This window comes from Melospiza melodia, unplaced genomic scaffold (genome assembly GCF_035770615.1).
Source record: "Melospiza melodia melodia isolate bMelMel2 unplaced genomic scaffold, bMelMel2.pri scaffold_178, whole genome shotgun sequence".
NCBI lineage: Eukaryota > Metazoa > Chordata > Aves > Passeriformes > Passerellidae > Melospiza > Melospiza melodia.
Window position 1 is genome coordinate 182249 of NW_026948523.1, and position 5252 is coordinate 187500.

Below are 5252 nucleotides of genomic sequence, written 5' to 3' on the forward strand. Positions count from 1 at the left end.
CCCCCATACCCCCTTCCCTGACCTAACCCTAATTAGCCCTCCCCCAGCTGTTGCCACCCCCACCCCCAATTCCCTGACCTAACCCTAATTAGTCCTCCCCCAGCTGTTGCCACCCCAAACCCCATTTCCCTCCCCTAACCCTAATCAGTGCTCCTCCAGCTGCTGGTATCCCCATCCCCAAATCCCTACCCTAACCCTAATCAGAACCCCAACATTACATTCCCATTCCCTAACCCTAACCCCAGCACCGAACCCTAACCCTAATCCCTAACCCTAAGTACCTTTATTTCACAAGTACCTTTTCCCCAGAAGTACTCTTTTTCCCAGAGTACCACTATTTCAGGAGTACTCCTTTTTCCAGAGTACTCATTTCTTTGAGAGTACCCATTTTGCCAGAGTATTAATTTCTTCCAGACTACTTGTTTTTCAGGAGTATACATTTTTCCATGAGTACTTATTTTTTCAGGAGTACCAATATTTTCCAGAGTACTCAATTTCCTGTGAGTATTAATTTTTTCAGGAGTACTAGGGTTAGGGTTGGGGTACTGGGTTAGGGTTAGGGTACGGGTACTGGGTTAGGGTTAGGGTACAGGGTTAGGGTTAGGGTTAGGGTTAGGGTTAGGGTTAGGGTTAGGGTACTGGGTTAGGGTTAGGGTTAGGGTACTGGGTTAGGGTTAGGGTTAGGGTACTGGGTTAGGGTTAGGGTTAGGGTTAGGGTTAGGGTTAGGGTTAGGGTTAGGGTTAGGGTTAGGGTTAGGGTTAGGGTTAGGGTTAGGGTTAGGGTTAGGGTTAGGGTTAGGGTTAGGGTTAGGGTTAGGGTTAGGGTTAGGGTTAGGGTTAGGGTTAGGGTTAGGGTTAGGGTTAGGGTTAGGGTTAGGGTTAGGGTTAGGGTTAGGGTTAGGGTTAGGGTTAGGGTTAGGGTTAGGGTTAGGGTTAGGGTTAGGGTTAGGGTTAGGGTTAGGGTTAGGGTTAGGGTTAGGGTTAGGGTTAGGGTTAGGGTTAGGGTTAGGGGTTAGGGTTAGGGTTAGGGTTAGGGTTAGGGTTAGGGTTAGGGTTAGGGTTAGGGTTAGGGTTAGGGTTAGGGTTAGGGTTAGGGTTAGGGTTAGGGTTAGGGTTAGGGTTAGGGTTAGGGTTAGGGTTAGGGTTAGGGTTAGGGTTAGGGTTAGGGTTAGGGTTAGGGTTAGGGTTAGGGTTAGGGTTAGGGTTAGGGTTAGGGTTAGGGTTAGGGTTAGGGTTAGGGTTAGGGTTAGGGTTAGGGTTAGGGTTAGGGTTAGGGTTAGGGTTAGGGTTAGGGTTAGGGTTAGGGTTAGGGTTAGGGTTAGGGTTAGGGTTAGGGTTAGGGTTAGGGTTAGGGTTAGGGTTAGGGTTAGGGTTAGGGTTAGGGTTAGGGTTAGGGTTAGGGTTAGGGTTAGGGTTAGGGTTAGGGTTAGGGTTAGGGTTAGGGTTAGGGTTAGGGTTAGGGTTAGGGTTAGGGTTAGGGTTAGGGTTAGGGTTAGGGTTAGGGTTAGGGTTAGGGTTAGGGTTAGGGTTAGGGTTAGGGTTAGGGTTAGGGTTAGGGTTAGGGTTAGGGTTAGGGTTAGGGTTAGGGTTAGGGTTAGGGTTAGGGTTAGGGTTAGGGTTAGGGTTAGGGTTAGGGTTAGGGTTAGGGTTAGGGTTAGGGTTAGGGTTAGGGTTAGGGTTAGGGTTAGGGTTAGGGTTAGGGTTAGGGTTAGGGTTAGGGTTAGGGTTAGGGTTAGGGTTAGGGTTAGGGTTAGGGTTAGGGTTAGGGTTAGGGTTAGGGTTAGGGTTAGGGTTAGGGTTAGGGTTAGGGTTAGGGTTAGGGTTAGGGTTAGGGTTAGGGTTAGGGTTAGGGTTAGGGTTAGGGTTAGGGTTAGGGTTAGGGTTAGGGTTAGGGTTAGGGTTAGGGTTAGGGTTAGGGTTAGGGTTAGGGTTAGGGTTAGGGTTAGGGTTAGGGTTAGGGTTAGGGTTAGGGTTAGGGTTAGGGTTAGGGTTAGGGTTAGGGTTAGGGTTAGGGTTAGGGTTAGGGTTAGGGTTAGGGTTAGGGTTAGGGTTAGGGTTAGGGTTAGGGTTAGGGTTAGGGTTAGGGTTAGGGTTAGGGTTAGGGTTAGGGTTAGGGTTAGGGTTAGGGTTAGGGTTAGGGTTAGGGTTAGGGTTAGGGTTAGGGTTAGGGTTAGGGTTAGGGTTAGGGTTAGGGTTAGGGTTAGGGTTAGGGTTAGGGTTAGGGTTAGGGTTAGGGTTAGGGTTAGGGTTAGGGTTAGGGTTAGGGTTAGGGTTAGGGTTAGGGTTAGGGTTAGGGTTAGGGTTAGGGTTAGGGTTAGGGTTAGGGTTAGGGTTAGGGTTAGGGTTAGGGTTAGGGTTAGGGTTAGGGTTAGGGTTAGGGTTAGGGTTAGGGTTAGGGTTAGGGTTAGGGTTAGGGTTAGGGTTAGGGTTAGGGTTAGGGTTAGGGTTAGGGTTAGGGTTAGGGTTAGGGTTAGGGTTAGGGTTAGGGTTAGGGTTAGGGTTAGGGTTAGGGTTAGGGTTAGGGTTAGGGTTAGGGTTAGGGTTAGGGTTAGGGTTAGGGTTAGGGTTAGGGTTAGGGTTAGGGTTAGGGTTAGGGTTAGGGTTAGGGTTAGGGTTAGGGTTAGGGTTAGGGTTAGGGTTAGGGTTAGGGTTAGGGTTAGGGTTAGGGTTAGGGTTAGGGTTAGGGTTAGGGTTAGGGTTAGGGTTAGGGTTAGGGTTAGGGTTAGGGTTAGGGTTAGGGTTAGGGTTAGGGTTAGGGTTAGGGTTAGGGTTAGGGTTAGGGTTAGGGTTAGGGTTAGGGTTAGGGTTAGGGTTAGGGTTAGGGTTAGGGTTAGGGTTAGGGTTAGGGTTAGGGTTAGGGTTAGGGTTAGGGTTAGGGTTAGGGTTAGGGTTAGGGTTAGGGTTAGGGTTAGGGTTAGGGTTAGGGTTAGGGTTAGGGTTAGGGTTAGGGTTAGGGTTAGGGTTAGGGTTAGGGTTAGGGTTAGGGTTAGGGTTAGGGTTAGGGTTAGGGTTAGGGTTAGGGTTAGGGTTAGGGTTAGGGTTAGGGTTAGGGTTAGGGTTAGGGTTAGGGTTAGGGTTAGGGTTAGGGTTAGGGTTAGGGTTAGGGTTAGGGTTAGGGTTAGGGTTAGGGTTAGGGTTAGGGTTAGGGTTAGGGTTAGGGTTAGGGTTAGGGTTAGGGTTAGGGTTAGGGTTAGGGTTAGGGTTAGGGTTAGGGTTAGGGTTAGGGTTAGGGTTAGGGTTAGGGTTAGGGTTAGGGTTAGGGTTAGGGTTAGGGTTAGGGTTAGGGTTAGGGTTAGGGTTAGGGTTAGGGTTAGGGTTAGGGTTAGGGTTAGGGTTAGGGTTAGGGTTAGGGTTAGGGTTAGGGTTAGGGTTAGGGTTAGGGTTAGGGTTAGGGTTAGGGTTAGGGTTAGGGTTAGGGTTAGGGTTAGGGTTAGGGTTAGGGTTAGGGTTAGGGTTAGGGTTAGGGTTAGGGTTAGGGTTAGGGTTAGGGTTAGGGTTAGGGTTAGGGTTAGGGTTAGGGTTAGGGTTAGGGTTAGGGTTAGGGTTAGGGTTAGGGTTAGGGTTAGGGTTAGGGTTAGGGTTAGGGTTAGGGTTAGGGTTAGGGTTAGGGTTAGGGTTAGGGTTAGGGTTAGGGTTAGGGTTAGGGTTAGGGTTAGGGTTAGGGTTAGGGTTAGGGTTAGGGTTAGGGTTAGGGTTAGGGTTAGGGTTAGGGTTAGGGTTAGGGTTAGGGTTAGGGTTAGGGTTAGGGTTAGGGTTAGGGTTAGGGTTAGGGTTAGGGTTAGGGTTAGGGTTAGGGTTAGGGTTAGGGTTAGGGTTAGGGTTAGGGTTAGGGTTAGGGTTAGGGTTAGGGTTAGGGTTAGGGTTAGGGTTAGGGTTAGGGTTAGGGTTAGGGTTAGGGTTAGGGTTAGGGTTAGGGTTAGGGTTAGGGTTAGGGTTAGGGTTAGGGTTAGGGTTAGGGTTAGGGTTAGGGTTAGGGTTAGGGTTAGGGTTAGGGTTAGGGTTAGGGTTAGGGTTAGGGTTAGGGTTAGGGTTAGGGTTAGGGTTAGGGTTAGGGTTAGGGTTAGGGTTAGGGTTAGGGTTAGGGTTAGGGTTAGGGTTAGGGTTAGGGTTAGGGTTAGGGTTAGGGTTAGGGTTAGGGTTAGGGTTAGGGTTAGGGTTAGGGTTAGGGTTAGGGTTAGGGTTAGGGTTAGGGTTAGGGTTAGGGTTAGGGTTAGGGTTAGGGTTAGGGTTAGGGTTAGGGTTAGGGTTAGGGTTAGGGTTAGGGTTAGGGTTAGGGTTAGGGTTAGGGTTAGGGTTAGGGTTAGGGTTAGGGTTAGGGTTAGGGTTAGGGTTAGGGTTAGGGTTAGGGTTAGGGTTAGGGTTAGGGTTAGGGTTAGGGTTAGGGTTAGGGTTAGGGTTAGGGTTAGGGTTAGGGTTAGGGTTAGGGTTAGGGTTAGGGTTAGGGTTAGGGTTAGGGTTAGGGTTAGGGTTAGGGTTAGGGTTAGGGTTAGGGTTAGGGTTAGGGTTAGGGTTAGGGTTAGGGTTAGGGTTAGGGTTAGGGTTAGGGTTAGGGTTAGGGTTAGGGTTAGGGTTAGGGTTAGGGTTAGGGTTAGGGTTAGGGTTAGGGTTAGGGTTAGGGTTAGGGTTAGGGTTAGGGTTAGGGTTAGGGTTAGGGTTAGGGTTAGGGTTAGGGTTAGGGTTAGGGTTAGGGTTAGGGTTAGGGTTAGGGTTAGGGTTAGGGTTAGGGTTAGGGTTAGGGTTAGGGTTAGGGTTAGGGTTAGGGTTAGGGTTAGGGTTAGGGTTAGGGTTAGGGTTAGGGTTAGGGTTAGGGTTAGGGTTAGGGTTAGGGTTAGGGTTAGGGTTAGGGTTAGGGTTAGGGTTAGGGTTAGGGTTAGGGTTAGGGTTAGGGTTAGGGTTAGGGTTAGGGTTAGGGTTAGGGTTAGGGTTAGGGTTAGGGTTAGGGTTAGGGTTAGGGTTAGGGTTAGGGTTAGGGTTAGGGTTAGGGTTAGGGTTAGGGTTAGGGTTAGGGTTAGGGTTAGGGTTAGGGTTAGGGTTAGGGTTAGGGTTAGGGTTAGGGTTAGGGTTAGGGTTAGGGTTAGGGTTAGGGTTAGGGTTAGGGTTAGGGTTAGGGTTAGGGTTAGGGTTAGGGTTAGGGTTAGGGTTAGGGTTAGGGTTAGGGTTAGGGTTAGGGTTAGGGTTAGGGTTAGGGTTAGGGTTAGGGTTAGGGTTAGGGTTAGGGTTAGGGTTAGGGTTAGGGTTAGGGTTAGGGTTAG